The sequence below is a fragment of the Punica granatum genome, chromosome 3 (genome assembly GCF_007655135.1).
Source record: "Punica granatum isolate Tunisia-2019 chromosome 3, ASM765513v2, whole genome shotgun sequence".
Lineage (NCBI taxonomy): Eukaryota > Viridiplantae > Streptophyta > Magnoliopsida > Myrtales > Lythraceae > Punica > Punica granatum.
Genome location: NC_045129.1, coordinates 22,148,042 through 22,165,901, shown reverse-complemented (window position 1 = coordinate 22,165,901; position 17,860 = coordinate 22,148,042).

Sequence of the window (17,860 nt, the reverse complement as noted above, 5' to 3'; positions counted from 1 at the left end):
TTGGTGGCTTGGTACGCGCGGCTAGGGGTCTCGGGACCCGATTATGTTCACGGCTGGAACGGGGTGTTGGGGACCTCCAATCGAAAATCTAAGCCCGGAAAAGGACTTAGGGGGTGAGAAATATGTAGGCTAGGATGTTTGATGATTTTTGGCTTAAGTCGGGTCGGGTGGTTACCGGAATACCGGGTGGTTTCCCGGCGATTTTGGCCGGTTTCAGCCTTGGCAAAGGGCTGGACGGAACTTGGAAGTGGGCTGGGGTTTGAGAGGATCCTTGAGAGAGGTTGGCTTGAGAGACATTGAGTCACAACCCTCCCTCCGTAAAAGATCACAAGCGACAGCTCGGACTAACAGAGCATGGCCCTGCCCACCCACCGCAAAAATCAATTGCACGATTGCATCTCCGACCGGAGAATGGACCCACCTCACCCTCCGCGGTGGCCATCAACCAGCCACTGGGGCAACACGCACTCTTCCTTAAACTCTCTTTTATATTTATATGCATTCATAAATGGGTTCCCGGCATGAACAAACCCTTCTAGTGGCATTAGACCGTTCCAAAGATGCCCTATTGATTATGTCGGATTTGTTCAACTCGCCTGTCCTCTTGGGACCCATTCCTCGAGCCTTCCCTAGGATGGCTGCGCATGCCAACCCGGAATCGGGGAAAGTACAACTATGCGGTCCCCAGTCACGGTCTAACCACTCCAAGGTGGTGATGATTACACTCCCGGAATTGAGTGTCCCCCACGCGCGGCTCCCCATGAGTCGCACGCTGAACGAAGGAATTTATCATAGGTCCACCTTACATTTGTTACCACATATTCCACCGCATAATCGCCTAATGCATCGTCCTCTTTGTCATCCTTCACAGGGAAACGCCGGTCGCGGGCGAAGAGCGATGCGCGGGTTCACACCTCCTCGAGAACACCTATCGGGTCTATCTTCCTATACTTCAGCAGGGAAGGGCCCGACAAGGAGGTACCCCCTATGAAGCCGACGACGGAAGCATTCGAACGAGCCACATGCCTTCAGCGCAACCATCTCAATCTACAAACAAGCATGCCTATCGGCTTCGAGAGCACACCTCTCCAGCATAAAACTAATGCTGGAGCCACAAGCATGATCGATGACGATAATTGTACAAGGCGCCCACCACAGGTCACATTAACAATGAAGATCGGGGCATTCACATTCATCATTCCCACCGAGACCACCTCGAACATCATCCGGCCGTCCAAGCGACGTACACTGGGGCATCCCCGGTTGAAGCTCGCGACAACACGACCTCGACAAAGGACGTACACTGGGGCATCCCTGGTTAAAGTTCGCCCTGAGGTCGCCATAGTGGGTCACTCCAACAAACGACACTGGAACGCTTCTAGTCATCCGCATCAAGAATGGGAATCTTCCACAGCAAGCATCAGGACAACCTCGATCACACACCCCCTAGGGCAATTTTGCATTTTCTTTCTTTAGACAACAGGGGAAATCACTTGTAAAGATTGCAACGTCAAAGAACACGTAGTTCGGCTTCCGAATGCATGAAGAACGAACACCGAGTCTTCGCGAGGCAAAGCGCATCAAAGCACCCGCAACAACAAAATAGTCGGGAAAAGTAAAACAAATACATGGGGACATGATACAAACCCCAGCTGCAAGAAAAAAAACAGAGCGAAAAGAAGCGGGAAAAACCCGCCAATGAAGAGAGAGAGAAAAGATGCGGGAAAAGCCTGCCAATGAGCAAAATAAGGCACCGCCGAGATATAAAACTCCGGCACCGCCAATTCGAAGAAGAAATCAACAAACCCCGACAAAAGGGGGGGGGGCAGCAGACGCAATTCCTCAATGGAGACAGAACACAACGCACTCGGAGGTCGAATCCTTCGAACCCTTCGCCCTTGCAAACTTGAGAGACAAAAGAATCAAGCCCGCTAGGTCGAAAACCCCCTTTTTTGGGGCGGCCTAGGCAAAAGTTAGGGCAAAAGAGAGGCACGACCGGAAACCCCTTGTGGGCGGCCGTGACAAAAGGAGAGCTCATCCCCTTTAGGTTGAGAGGTACGGCCCCGAGGTGGGTGACCGTGGCAAAAGGAGAGTAAAACGAGAGATAAACAAAACAGTCACCCTAGGCTCTCGCACACTGCGCGGACCAGGGATCCCCAAGAGAAATGGCCAGGTTATCTACCCCAACATGATCCCCGATCGGCTCTCCTGCACGACTCAACTGTTCACGGCAAATTCTTCCTCAAGTACAGTGGGCAACCGAGCACGCTATCCAAGCAGTTTGGCACAACCCTCATAATAGAAGGACGAAAAGGGGGGGTACATCTCGCTGCAGGCGTGAACTCGTGTATCCTTGTAGCTTGGGGCAGCGTGTTCCCTAAGCTTTCTCTTTTCTCTCTATCAATCGCATAACTCCAAACGGGTCGCAACCACCCTACAATCGGCTACTACAGAGCCAAAATCCCTAACATTCCTTTCCAGGAGACTAGTCATAACACTCTGGAAATGACTAGACCGAGATCTGACCAAATTTGAATAGAAATTCCAATGCAGGTTACAAACGCAACTGTCCTACGGCGCCCTGACGAGAAGGGTCCTTGGCCGAAAGACACGTCGAACAACCAATAGAGCCGCTGAGCCATCATTGAGAACATCTCGATATGCCCATGAATGGCCGACAAGAGCCCCGGGGGCCTCACATAGAGGCTTTCCACGAGATCCCATTCGCATTGCCAATACAAAAACTCTCCACGGGTCGCTCGAGCGACCCGAAACTGAAGAGCATGAGTCGCAAAATTCCCTTATGCTTGTGCTTACATGTCTCTAGTAACTCATCCATGACTTACTGATGATAACAGGATCACATGTACTACAAGCCGCAAGAGTTATGGCGGACTCTGATTTTCGATCCCTCGGGATACGTAGGCGCTCCATTCCAAAGCTCGAGTCCCTCATCGCGCGGTCGGGGCATCCTCAGCGAAGCAGCCGCCTCAGCGCGAGACCGGTCCTCGACAAATCAAGGACCTCAGGGCTACGCACGACACCGTCATCGAGCAAGCACCTCGGTCACATGACGATTCGCAAGCCATAATCACCACTACATCACCCTAGCGTGATCTTGACTTAGTGTCAAGCGAATTGTCCTTTCAGCGCTGTGCGCACCCGAATTTTATTTCGTCGGGGCACGCATGCGCGAAACCTATGCAACGCGGCTTGGGAGTGTCCACCTTCCCGAGGACGCGTGACGGACACGCGTGAGAAGGAGTCGCCATTTACTGTTTACGACTCGTAGGTCGAGGGCCGTTGAGTCGCCCGGGTCTAGGGGTACAAGGTACACCTAAATGCTAAGGCAATGGTCATACGGAACTGGAAATTCTAAATTCGGGGGTTCTATTACGTGCGGGCTTATATCCCGCACGCCCTTTCAGTACTCTAGTTTGCTAGGCTTGCCGTTTTGTTTATTTACCGCGTGACTTAGGGTTGCACTTGACTCGCCCGTTTTGACACCGTAAAGTCGATGAATTGATCAAGTTGGGCCAAGGTCCCGAGAGAAAAGTAAGCTTGTGCGTCGTGGAGTCGGTTCACTATCTTAGCGTTATAGTTCATCGAACCGTGATGGTCGATTCCCTGCGCGAACCGAGACCACGAGTATTCGAGCTTACTCATCTCTTGGTAACAATGGACCAACTTGACCGGTTCGACACTTGGACCTCTCGCTCGCCGATCGGGGATCCTTACAAATGAATGAGTGAATGTACAAACAAAATCCTCGCAATGTTCTCTCGAATAATTACAAAGTACAACTGAATAAGTAAATAGATCCCGATCGGTTTGCATTGGGCTAATATTCCACTCCGACTCATCGCGTGTTTTAAATGATCGATAAATAAATTAAGGCAACGCGGGCTCAAGGAGCCGGGGGTCGGGTCCAATCGGACCGACTGTTTACGGGAGAACCGATTAGCTCTCACCGTAACCGTTGGGCCGATCGAGTTCCCGGGTGATATCTAAGCACGTTTCACACATCCAATCCAAATTACCTTCCACATAGGCCACATTTGGAGTGTGATGGTGACTCGAGACTAGATCCCATTCCGCACTCGGATTGCACGCACTCAGTGAATTAGGAGGCGTTGGACCTCGTGTTCGGTGATTTGGGGTGTTGGGCCCCGTGCAACACGTAACCTATGGGCTCGGACCCGAACCGCGACAAATCAGCAAAAGCAAGTGTAAAACAGAAGAAAACTGATAAAACTGATGAAAAACAGACAATAATTGACAATCATAGATATATACAGACAAGTTGTATATTAGGCCGAATGTATGTGATTTAATCAGTTATTAACCGGGGTTGGTTAGCAAACATCGTATCTAGCCTAGGCAAACAAAGAAGTGGGCTGGGATATGGTTCTAGGCCAATTACATGTGTGAATTTGTTTTAGAATTCTTATTCAGTGGGGTGTCACTGCGGCTTCACTGAATTAGCCAAACTCGTATTTTTGACTCTAGATTGGAATCTAGCATTCCACCTATCCATTATCTAGTGTTCGTTTAAGTCAAATACATGATTAATCCGGTTGTTCGTGTTTCGTAACTGAAACAAAATGTTCACCACCGAATCTACAATAGGGAGATAGAAACACCGAAAGTGAACGGAATGGGCCATGCGAATGAGACTCGCACCCGAACGGGTTACCCTTTTTCGTCCATAGATCGAGGTGTTTCCAATTCCCTATCGCCTAGGATATCGGTGAATCACGGAATGACGATTATGCTCTTGGATAAAACGAGTGATGTTCGTATGCAAATTAAAGATCGCGTCACACGAAGAGGTCTAAAAAGGACTCGCGCGTCTCGACTCGAGCCGCCTCAAATTGGGCCCGGACTCGAGTCATAGCACGCGAGTACTCTCTAGACATCGATTCTACTCGTGTTACGTGTCTTGGTGCTTTGAAATTGTTAGTTTTTAAAGAAAAGAGCATTTTCGCCGTTCCGTGAATCATCGATGCGTTTACGAATTAATAATCAATTTATCCAAGTGATTTAATTAGCCGAATGATACGTCCCGTTTCTCCCATTTATGAAATTATTCGGTGGTAGTGATCTTATATCGAGGAATTGTGGATTTGACGGATAATCTTCCAAAACTAACTCTCCTAGGAGGCGGCTAGCACATGATCAACGATAAAAAAAACGCAAAATATGAATAAACTCAATTCCAAGGGACGATTCCGAAGCAACGAAGGAGACCGTCCTAAACCCGGGAAGGGTCAAAGGGCACACGGCCACCTCTCCAAGGGTTAGGCCGAGAGCTCTCCTTGACCTGACTTGGGTTATGGAGAGTCTCCTACGTCGATTCTAGCTGTACCTTGCATACATAATACATCGAGCACAATAATAACACATATTTCGGTGAAAACGGAAGGAAACCGACGCCGCCAAGATCTCGAAACACAACCGAACACACAAACGAACACATACAATATATATATATAAAGGAATCGGTAAAACGGCGTCGATTCATGCAATGGTAAAACGCGAAAACACGGGAACCGATCTTGGGAATATATAAACGACGTACATTTGCATGGGAATATATAAAAACTTGAATTTGCATGCATTTCGGTTTGTTAACCACCCTAACCCCCATAACAAACAAGTATCGAAGATCCTAGCTTCTCTAAGTCGTAGAGTAGTTTTACCTAGCCTCGGAACACGAGGAAAGAGTCGGAGAAGTGGCAAAGGGAGTCGGGAGACTCGGCTGGAACGAACAGACCCGAACCGGTGCAGTCGGGTCGACTGGCAGACCCGACTGGCAGTCTGGCTTGTCAAGGCTGTACCGGTTGATCGGGATGGAATTTTCACGCGGGGCCAGTTGCGTTGGATTCCCAAGAGACTAAGGATCACGCCTGTGGTGGTTTCGGGAGGAGAGCATGCATAGATATTCCGGAAATCAAAAACAAAGTCGAGTCAGTAGAAAAGGACAGACCCAGTCGGGTCAAAACAGACCCGACTGGCACCCGATGAAGAAACGGCTCCACAGGAGGCTCCCGGTGGTCTTTTGATGCAAGGTTGGTGGCATTGGACTCCTAACTGACTGAGGATCACGGTGATAGGTGGCTCGTAGCGAGATGCAACCCGAGCTGACCTGTACGTTCCTGCAAAGTTCGGGTTAGAAAAGAAAACCAGAGGAACAAACCCGACTGGCACCCGATAAAGAAATGACTCTACGGGAGGCTCCCGGTGGTCTTTTGATGCAAGGTCGGTGGCATTGGACTCCTAACTGAATGAGGATCACGCCTGTGGTGGTTTCGTGAGGATTGCATGCCTATATTTGCCTGGAAGATGCAAAGAAAACCGGTAAAAACTGGAAAGATCCGAGAAGGGAGAAAGGAGAGAAATGGCGGAGGTGCATGGTTGAACGGCTCTCGGCACGCAACCACCTTGTCACGGGGGAGAGTGAGGGTTGGTGAGGAACCCTTAGAAAGTGATGGCACGACTCGCCTTAGTCGTGAGATGGAGAAGACATCGAGGAAGCCCGGGATGCACCCGTGAAACCCGATTCTGCTAAACTCTGGAACGCGGGGCTGGAGGGTTCCAATACAAAAACTAATCTCAGAAATGGACTTAGTAGGTCGAAAACATGTGGGATATGAAGTTTGGTTGAGTTTGCTTAAGTCGAGAGGGAAGAACTCGCTTAGAAACCGAGAAAACGCTTAAAGGACTGTTTCTGGACAGAGCTGGAATGAGATGCTGGGAGCTTCAAATGAAAATTCTAAGGTCGGAAATGGACTTAGGAGGTCGAAAACATGTGGGATATGAAGTTTGGTTGAGTTTGCTTAAGTCGGGAAGGAAGAACTCGCTTAGAAACCGGGAAACTCCCTAGGGACCCGATTCTGAACTGGGCTGGAACTGCATGCTGGAAGCTTCAAATGCCGAAACTAACACCGGAAATGGACTCGGGAGGTCAAGTACATGTGGGATATGGAATTTGGTCAAGTTTGGTTCGGGTTGAGTGGCGGTCGCCGGAAAACGTTTGAGTTTTCCGGCAATTTTGCCTTGGTTTCGGGCTGTTGTGGGGGCTGTGCGGGCTGAGCTATTGTTGGACGAAAATGGGGAGCTTGAGAGGATTTTAGGGTGAGAAAGCTAGAGAGATGATGGAAGTTGAGTTGTGATTAAGTTAATGACCCAATGGGCTTATAAATGCAAGCTTAATGACAAGATTGAGTGAAGTTAAGTGTAATTAAATGGTGCTTAGGGCATCCGAATTTTTGGAGGGAAGATTAGGGTGGGGAAACTGTCTTGAAAGGTGATGGGAGGTGATGGACGGGAGAAGGGAAGTGATGGGTGTAAGAAGATATTTTGAAAATGTGTGGTAGAGGCTCATTTGGCTTGCTTCTAGAGAAGAGCCATGGCTTGCGGCTTGGCTTGGCTCGGCTCGGCTCGGCTTGGCTAGCTCAAGGGTCTCACTTGACTAGAAAGAAAGCCGGAAGAAGCTCGGGGCTCGATTGGTCGCGCATTTGATTTTCGTGGCTCGTTTGAACGACGAATTATCGATGTACGTGCGAATGCGATTTTAATGGGCCTAATATTGACATGCTCCGTGTAAGTAAATGCTCGGGTAGCTCGGGCACTCAAAAGCCGGTTTTGCTCAGTTTGGATGATCGGAGCGAAGTTGTCCGTTTCTGTCGCATGTTCGCGCCTCTACGTGCTTTACCGCTCGTGTCTGTGTACTTTGTGCTTTGGACAGAACGGTTTACTTGTCGGCCTGGCTGTAGATCGATATCCGAAGGCGTTCTAGGAATTCGCAAACGGGGCTTTCATAGTGTTTCCCGAGTGTTCTAATGTGTCCGGAGACCACTGTGATCTCCGTTTATCAAAAACGAGTCCCAAAGGCTTGCCGGGAGGCGTTTATGACCATTAAAACGTCACTCGGGGGCTCAGTATGATTTGCTTGGTCTGAGCCGATATGATTTCCTGGACCCTAGGGTTGGTTAGGAGTGGGTGGTGCAAAGCTCGGACGTCAACATTTCCTCGAATGAGCTCTAAGCGCAAGATTTCGCTTAAAATGGGCTTTTTTGTTGCCGGAATGGTACCTGGGAAACCTAAATGGATTGTGCAATGCGATCAGGGTTTGTTTTCCCAGGCGTTGAGGTCCTTGGGATTGGTTGGCGCGGATTTCGTGCACTGACGGTTCATTAAAAGGGGCTCTGGCCACGTTTCTGTGCAAAAAAGGGGCCCTTTCTTCGGGTCAGGATCCAGTCGGGAGACCAAGACGAACTCCGAAAGGCAGTCTGAAACTTGTTCCTTGGTCCTGGTGGTCCTTGGGTGTGTGCAGGCCTGTTTCCGGGTGCCGTTTATCTGTTTGTGAATCGGGCCTCTTGGGGGCCCCGTCAAGAAGGTGTTTGTGAGAGTTCGGGGGTGTCCCGGCTTAAGCAAGATGCCTCCGAAACGCGCCCGGATGTGTCATTGGTCACTTTGGCACCGAGAGGGATTTTTAGAGTCCCACATTGGGCACCTTTCGATGCTTCGGTGATTCGGTGATGAATAGTGCCACAGTGCCAGCTACTGTTGCTTCGGGGCTCGTCGTCTGTTTACTCTTTCGATTGCCCTCTCATGCTTTCCTAGTGGACCCCGCTTTTCTTTTGTTATTCATGACTCTGTGCCCGCACGTTCGCCTCCGGTTTTTCGATCATGAATAGTGTCCTGAGCTTTGGTCGGAAGTCCTCTATTAGAGCCGGTGAACCAAAATGGGGTGCTGACAAGCACCAAGCGCTATTCCTTAACACTGATCTTTGCTCCTGCATTCCATGCACTTCGCTACTCGTGTCTTTACCTTTCTTACACCGCACAGGCCCATAAACCTGGGTCTTATTTTCTCGCACCGCACGGGCCCATAAACTCGTGTCTTTACCTTTCTTGCACCGCACAGGCCCATAAACCTGCGTCGTATTTTCTCGCACCGCACGGGCCCATAAACCCGTGTCTTTACTTTTCCTACACCGCACGGGCCCATAAACCTGTGTCTTATTTTCTCGCACCGCACGGACCCATAAACCCGTATCTTTATTTTCCCTGCAGCGCACGGGCCCATAAACCCGTGTCTTTATTTTCCCTGCACCGCACGGGCCCATAAAAAATTATGTTACTGAATTCTCAAATATTTTGGGTTCAGGACAATTATGGTTTCTAATTTCAAAAAACATAGTTAACCATTCCGTCCCAAATATATAATTCTTATATATTTTATTATGTAGAGTTGAGTTAAAATATTTCACTTTCTTTCTTTTAGGGAAAAAAATGAAAAGAAATCTAAAAACCATGTAGTCATTATGTAGAAGATTGGGAGGTGTTTAGTAATGATGGAAATTTTGATATTTTGTGTAATTAGAATTCGTAAAAATTTGATTAGTATATAACCATATTTGCTTTTAGTTTTTTACACTTTATTTAATCTTAATTGCACTCTTGTAGCATGCTTAAACTTTATAAATTTAGACTTTAATGATAATTTTCTTAGTTCAAGATGGTTCGGTTAACCGTGTACGGACGTTGGATTCACATGAAATGGGTCATACTCTACCGAGTTAGTATCATGATGGGAGTCGCCACTATCCGTTTGAGGTCGTTCGAACCTCAGGCCGATTAGTCGGGCAAATCTAAGTCGGTACACGACACTATACCACCTAGATTTTTATAATCATTCGGTCTTGAACTGAGGCATAGGCTTGGGGGCTTCTATTACGTGCATTCTCCAACCCATATGCCTTTTTGGTACTCTACTTGCTTATGTGTTTGCCAAATTTTAATTATTTGTCAAGTTACTTTGTTGTTGTTGTAAGGACCCAAATGTAGACTCTCGTCGAGGCCTACATGCGTGCTTTTGGATCGCGCGGCTTGGGAGTGTCCACCTTTCTAGGGATGCGTGACGGACACGCGTTAGAAGGAGTCACCACTTACCATTTTACGACCCGAAGGTCGAGAGCCGGTAAGTTACCCAGGTCTAGGGGTATGGAACACCTAGTTATGCTAAGGCATTGGTCTGTACGGAAGCGGAAAGTCCGTGTTCGGGGGTTCATGTTACGTGCGGGCCTCTATCCCGCACGCCCTTTGGGTACTTTGATTTGCTAGGCTTGCAAGTTTAACTTCATTTACTGCGCGAATTAGGCTGCGCTTGGCTTGCACATTTTGACACTAAAAATTCAGTGAACCAAACGATATTGGTTGAAAAGCCGAGAGAGAAGTAAACCTTTATGTCGAGGAATCAGTTCACAATCTTGCATTACAGTTCATCAAACCATGATGGTTGAATTCCTGCGTGAATCAGAATCGCGAGATATTGAGTTTACTTTTGTCTGGGCAAGCATTGGACCAGTTCGATTGATTCGACTCTCGGACCGTTCGCTCACCGACTAAGATTCTTATAGAATGAATGTACAAAATAAATCCTTACAATGCTCTAAAAAAATACAAATTACAAATGATCGAATATCAGTCAGTTTGCATTCAGTTATTATTCCTGCTTCGACTCACCGTAAGTTCTGGGAAAAACTGAAAACTGAAATTCCAATACGCTCTCAGTGAATAGGGCTTTAGACCCTGTTGTCAGCACCCCATTTTGGTCCACCGGCTCCAACAAAGGACTCCCGACCGAAGCTCAGGTTATTATTCATGACCCGACAATCGATGGCGAACGCGCGAACATGAGGGCACCGACTACAGAAGAGAAGCACGGTCCTCCAAAAGGCTCAGAGGGCAATTAGAGGGAGCAAACATGCGATAAGCCTTGGGACAACAGAAGCCGGCACTATAGCACTATTCATCGACGGATCACCGGAGCAACAGAAGATATCCAATATGGGATTCTAAAAATCCCTCTTGGTACCAAAATGACCAATGGCACCTCCGAGCGCATTTCAGAAGTCTCCTGCTTAAGCCGGAACACTCCCAAACGTTTGCAAACGCCTTCCTAACGGGGCTCCCGGGACGCCAAATCCACGGATAAGTAAACGGCACCCGAAAACAGGCCTACACACACCCAAGGACTACCCGGACCAGGGAATAGGTTTCAGACTGCTTTTCGGAACTTGTCTTGATCTCTCGAGTGGATCCCGACCCGGAAAAAGGGGCATTTTGTGCGCAAAAACATAGCCAGAGACCCTTTTAACGAATCGTCGGCGCACGAAATCCACGCTAATCAATCCCAGGGACCTCAAGGGCTTAGGAGATAAGCCCTGATCACATTGCATGATCCGTTTAGGGTTCTCGAGTACCATTCCGGTAGTAAAAGCCTATTCAGGGGAATGTTGATGCCTAAACTCCGCACCACACACTCCTAGCAACCCCTAGGGCCCAGGAAATCATTTTGGCTCGGACCAAGCAAAGCATATCGGTTTCCCGAGTGAAGTTTTAATGGTCCCGAACACCTCTCGGCAAACCTTCGGGACTTGTTTTAGACAAACGGAGATCACAGTGGTCTCCGAACACATCAGAACACTCGGGAAACACTGAGAAAGCCTCGTTGGCAGATTCCTAAGACGCCTCCGGATATCGATCTCCAGCCATGGCCGACAAGTAAACCGTTCTACCCAAAGTACAAAGCACGCCGACACGAGCAGTATAGCACGTAGAGGCACGAACGAGCGACAGAAACGGACAACTTCACTCCGATCATCCAAATGGAGCAAAATCGGCTTTTGACTCCCCGGGTCACTCGAGCATCTGCTTACAAGAAGCATGTCAATATTAGGCTAATTAAAACCGTATTCGCGCATACATCGGTAATTCGTCGTTCAAACGAACCACGGAAATTGAATGCACGATCAATCGAGCCCCGAGCTTCTTTCGGCTTTCTTTCTAGTCAAGTGGGACCCTTAAGCTAGCCAAGCCAGCCGAGCCAAGCCTCAAGCCGCAAGCCATGGCTTCTCTCTATGTGTGGCTAAAAGCATGCCAAGTCTTCCCTCAACCACACATTCAAAATATCTCTTACACATCCTCACATCAACTCCCATCTTTCCATCACTTCCCATCAACCTCCCACTCACTTTCCCCACCTTAATTTTCCCTCCAAAATTCGGATTCCTTAAACACCCACTAATTGAACTTAGTTTTCACTAAACAGGCCATTAAGTCTTCCTTTATAAGCCCGGATACAAGGCCGGTTTGCCCGATAACTCAACCGTTTTCTGGCGACCGCCAACCAGCCCGAACCAAACTTGACCAAACTTCATACCCCACATGTATTCGCCCTCCTGAGTCCATTTCCGAGGTCCGTTTCAGCATTTGAAGCTTCCAGCTTGCCGAACCAGCACTGACCAGAAACAGTTTACTTAGGCGTTTTCCCGGTTTCTAGACGAGTCCCGCCATCCGATTCAACTTAGCCTGAAATAAACTTCATATCCCACATGTATTCGACCTCCCTAATCTATTTTCGGTGTTAGTTTTGCGATTTGAAGCCTCCAGCAGCCCAAACAAGCTCTGTTCAGAACCGAGTTCCATAGGCATTTTCATGATTTCCCGGGCTTCCTCGACATTTCCACCACCCCACGATTATGGCGAGTCGTGCCATCACTTTCTAGGGGTTCTTTACAACCCTCACTCTCCCCCGTGACGAGGTGGTTGCGTGCCGAGAGCCGTCCAACCGTGCATGTCAGCACCCCATTTTGGCTCACCTTTCCAAACAACGATATCAGCAATGGTCCAGACTATGACTTGAGCAATGTCAGCACCCCATTTTGGCTCACCATTCCAAACAACGATATTAGCAAGGATCCAAGCCATGACTTGAGCAGAATACAGAAAGCGGCTCGGCAGAGCAAGAAATCACTATTCATCCTCAAGTCGGCAAAATTGAGCAAATGACCCATGGATGTGACAGAAGGACTCCCGGGGTCACCAAACGGCAACAGAGCGACTAGAGAGTTCAACAATGTCCAAGACCGGCATTTTCAGTATATCATACGGACGGTACTATTTTCCGATAGTTCGCTCGGCCGTCGGAAGATAGTAAATATTGGACTCCAAAAATCCACATCAGTGCCAAAAAGATGGAAAATGTCTTCAAAGGCATTTTGCAAATCATCTGCTCTATACAGAACAATTTTCTGTATACAGACAACTTTTCAGTGGAAGTCCAAAAATGACGGTTTCCTGGAGAAAAGTTAATGCCAAATATCAGACGCGGCCATGCCCCATCAACACACAGAGCATGAACAATGCTTCAGATTGTCTCTTGGAAGTCGCACAGACACTTCAAATGACTTTCGAACGGCAAAACAAGCATACCCCTCTTCAGAAGAGCATAGCTGGAGAATGATCTGATGGAATTACGACAAACGAAGTTCATACCGCATTGCCCAGAAAACTCTAGCAGACATTCACAATTGGGCAAAACAGACAGCAAAACCCTGCACGGTTTCCCGAGTAACCTCCGAGGAGCGGAAACGACCATTTTCAGTGGAAATCCATATCCGGAGGTCCTCTTTCGGGAAACTTGACGCCGAATGCTTACGTTACACAATGCTAGCCTTCTCAAGGCTCAATGTGGAATCGTCGGAATAAATCACACAACTCATCTAGACCTCCCGAGCAGTGCTTTAGAGGCCTTAGATACACTTTTCAAGTCCTTGGAGGTCTGATCTTGACAAACAGAGATTACAGTAATCTCCGGAGTGCCCAAGCAACTCAGAAGTCATCCTGAGAAATCCAGTTTCGGCCTCCTAGGACGTCTCCGGCCCCACGTTAGCATTATCGGCTCAAGGGATGATTGTTCACGTTGTCTGACAACTTATTTCAAAATGACCAACGTAAGATGCAGATACGAGATATGCTGTCAGAAGCGGACAACTTCGCCCTGGTCACTTGTAATGAGCAAAACCGGCTTCTGAGCCTCACACATATCCGGGACATTTCTCTATGAAAAATGTCAATCTCGGGCTCATTAACTCCGTTTTCACGCGTATATCGACAATTCGACGTTCAATTCGAACCACGAACTTCGAATACGCAACCAATCGAGACCCGAGTCTTTTCCCGGTTTCTCCTCACGAGCCGTGGGACCCACGGGCTGCCCAAGGGCAACCGCCCTTTGCCCCAAAACTTTCGGCCTTTTCCTCTTCCTCTCTTGCCCTAGCCCAAAATATCTTTGGTCTTTCTAGTCAACACTCAAGCCATTAACTCCACCTCCATTAATGCTTCTTGGCTCTTCCTCATCAAGATACATGGAGGACATTCATCCTCATCTCCATTAGGGCAACCAACTTTTGCTAATGAGGCCCTTAATGGTGCTTTGTTTTGCTTAATTGCTCATTAGCTTCACATATATATTGCATACTTGTCATTAAGCTAAGGACTCATGAAGCATACATGATCTTGCTAGTTTCTCCCTCTAAAAAATGCTCTCAACTTCTTAGGAACCGGTAGCAAGCAAATAACTTCATGAAAACCGAAAACCAAGCCGAATATCCTTGGAGTTTAGGTCGGGCTCCATAGCGGGCACTATTCCGACTTATATCCAAAATTCTTCAAACTTCATGGACCACATGTTTCGGACCCAAGGATTCCATTTCTGAACCCAGTTTTTTAGTTTGAAGTCATTTGCTCATCATTTTAGGTCGTTTTAGTCATATCGGGCGAGATTCAAACTCTCGGGTGAATAGTAACCCGTCACCAGCGTCATCAAGCCCAGCAGCGTCCATCATCGAGCGCACCTGAGCCCGTCACCCGTGCTTGTCAGCAGCGTCCGTCATCTAGCACGCCCGTGCCCGTTACCAGAGCCACCAACGCCCGTCACCCAGCACGCCCGTGCCCGTCACCAGCGCCACCAGTGCGCATCACCCAGCACGCCCGTGCCCGTCACCAGCGCCACCAGCGCCCGTCACCCAGCACGCCCGTGCCCGTCACCAGCGCCACCAGCGCCCGTCACCCAGCACGCCCGTGCTCGTCACCAGCGCCACCAGCGCCCGTCATCCAGCACGCCCGTGCCCGTCACCAGCGCCACCAGCGCCCGTCATCCAGCACGCCCGTGCCCGTCACCAGTGCCCGTCATCCATCACGCCCGTGCCCGTCACCAGCGCCACCAGCGCCCGTCATCCAGCACGCTCGTGCCTGTCACCGTGTCCACCAGCGCCCGTCATCGTGCCCGACGCCCGTCACCGTGCTTGGCCGTACCCGTGCGCGTCCACCCTTGCACCCGAATACTCTTTCAAGGGTTCCACCGAGTCACCCGACTCTCAAACACTTCCCCGACTCTTTCCTCGTATCCCGAGGCTAGGTAAAACATTCTTGACCTAGAGGAGTTAGGGCTTTTCATATTTTTGCATGGCTATGGAGTATTATGGTGTTTCATTCATGTTTAACTTGCAAGATCCAATTTTTATGCAATTTTATGCTATATTATGCATGTGCACTACCTTATGACTTGCTAGCATGTCGGAAAAGGGCTTGGATCGTCGTAAAGAAGACTATCCCAACCCGACTATGGCAAACTAACTCTCGGCCAAGTCTCTAAATGAGAGGGTTGAGACTTAAATTGCTCTTTCCGGGTTAAGATCGGTCTCCTTAGCCGATCCAAGTTAGTTTCCGCGCTTGTTTTATCGTTATTGCACGCATGAAGCCGGTGTTATTTTATCCTTTCCTTAACTAACACGTTTGTGAATGTTTGTATGTTTAAATGAGCTAAACAAATCGTGATAACACCGGCTTTTTGTTAAAAAGGAGTGTTATTTATCACGGTTGATGTTTGAGCATGCGAAAAATAATTAAACCACGACTAGGAAATCATTTGTGACTCGGATAGAGCCATGAGAACCTTCGGCCACCTTTCATAAGATGAAGCTGAGGGCTTCTTGGCCTTCCTTGGGTCAGGAATGATTTCCTTATCTCAAGTTTAATTCGTTTATCGGATGGTGTGAATTTTTTAACTTCAATGTCTTTACGATTCCTCTGTTAAAGTATCGTTTAAAGACTCTTTTAAAATAAACGTGCATGGATTCATGTATCGAAGACTCATTTGGATCCATTCGGTTATAAGGATATTGTCGGTTATTCAACTGAATTATCCTTGATCGTTATGGATTCATTTTGGTCGTCGAATCACGAATCGTTTTCTTAATTAATGCATTCGGATATAACCCTTAAGCATTAATTCCACAAATGGGTTAATCGGGACGCCCACATGATTAAACCCACTTCACACTGATAAAGTTTACACAAATTGGCCGTTAACTGATAACTCGCGTCAACGAGTCGTCAAATGACGTTGATGCCCTTTTCAAACTTATCAATTTCAAAACCCGAAACGCGCGGTCCGATGTAGCATGGACGTCTGAAAAGGGCTTCTGTGTCTCAACTTGAGTTTTTACCTGATTCCAGATAGCTCAGGTCACGATACAGAAGATCTTTCTAGATCACTTCCGGGCAGATCGACCGGTTCCTTGGCTTTTTCGGGGTTCTTGCACAACCCTGGACGATCTAGGGATTTGGTTGACACCGGCTACAGGCCGAGGTAGCCCGGACTACGATGTCTCCCCTTTTACTGAAAACAATTTTCAAGTAAAGGGCAAAAATCGTCTTTTCACAATTCAGCGACACTTTTAGGGTTAGCATGACAGAAACACTACAGTACGGGATAAGAACGGGCTACCTGTTCAGGTGCAGGTTCATCTGCATAGCCTTTTCCTATCTAACTGATGAGTTCCTGTCATCCTAACATAGACTCGGGTAACTAGAACGGTTATCTCTGTCAGAAAACATGCAAAAATGCTGATTAACCTTTCACTCGACCTAACCAAACACTAGATAAGGGTGAGGAGGAATTCTAGATTCCAAATCTAGAGTCAAAATACGAGTTGGATTAATTCAGTGGTAATTCAGTGTCACAATACAGAACAACTGTAAAAGCAATCCACGCACCTGAGATTTGACTCTCTTTGTCAAGTTCTCAAAACAAAGCCGAATGCTAAAACATTGGCACATGTTTGATTGTTTAGCATATGGCATTTGCTTGCAAAAACACCCCTGGGTTAATAATCTGTTAATTCACGTAAACACGACAATAACAAACACTTTGTCTGTTATTAACATGTTGCGTGTTATCTTTCCGCACCTGTTTGCCATGCGGGTCGAGCCTGATCCCTAGGCCGAATAATATTAGGGTTCAACGCCCTAATCATCGAGCACGGGGTCCAACACCCTAATCAACACTCACAAGGTCCAACGCCCTATTCAGTGAGAGCGTCCCTTGAATTTCAGTTCTTCGGTCTTTTCCCTAAACTCACGGTGAGTTAGTGTGGAATAATAACCGAACGCAAAACGACTGGAATTCAACCCTTTTGTAATTTGTATTTATTGTTTTCGAGAGCATTGTAAGGATTTCATTTTGTACTTTTACTCTGTAAGAATTCCAGTCGGTGAGCGAACGGTCCGAGAGTCGAATTAATCGAATCGGTCCAATGCTTGCCCAGATACAAGTAAATCCAAGAACTCGTGGTTCTGGTTCATGCAGGGATTCAACCTCCATGGTTCGATGAACTGTAACACAAGATTGTGAACCAACTCCCCGACATACGGGTTTACTTCTCTCTCGGCTTCTCAACCGACATCGTTTGGTTCACCGAATCTCCGGTGTCAAAAACGTGCGAGCCGAGTGCAGCTTAATTCATACGGTAAATCATAAAACATGCAAGCCTAGCAAACCAGAGTACCGAAAGGGTGTGCAGGATATAGGCCTGCACATAACATGAACCCCCGAACACGGATTTTCCGGTTCCGCACAGACCAATGCCTTAACAACAAACTAGGTGTTCCATACCCCTAGACCCCGGGTAACTTATCCGCCCTCGACCTTCGGGTCGTAAAGTGA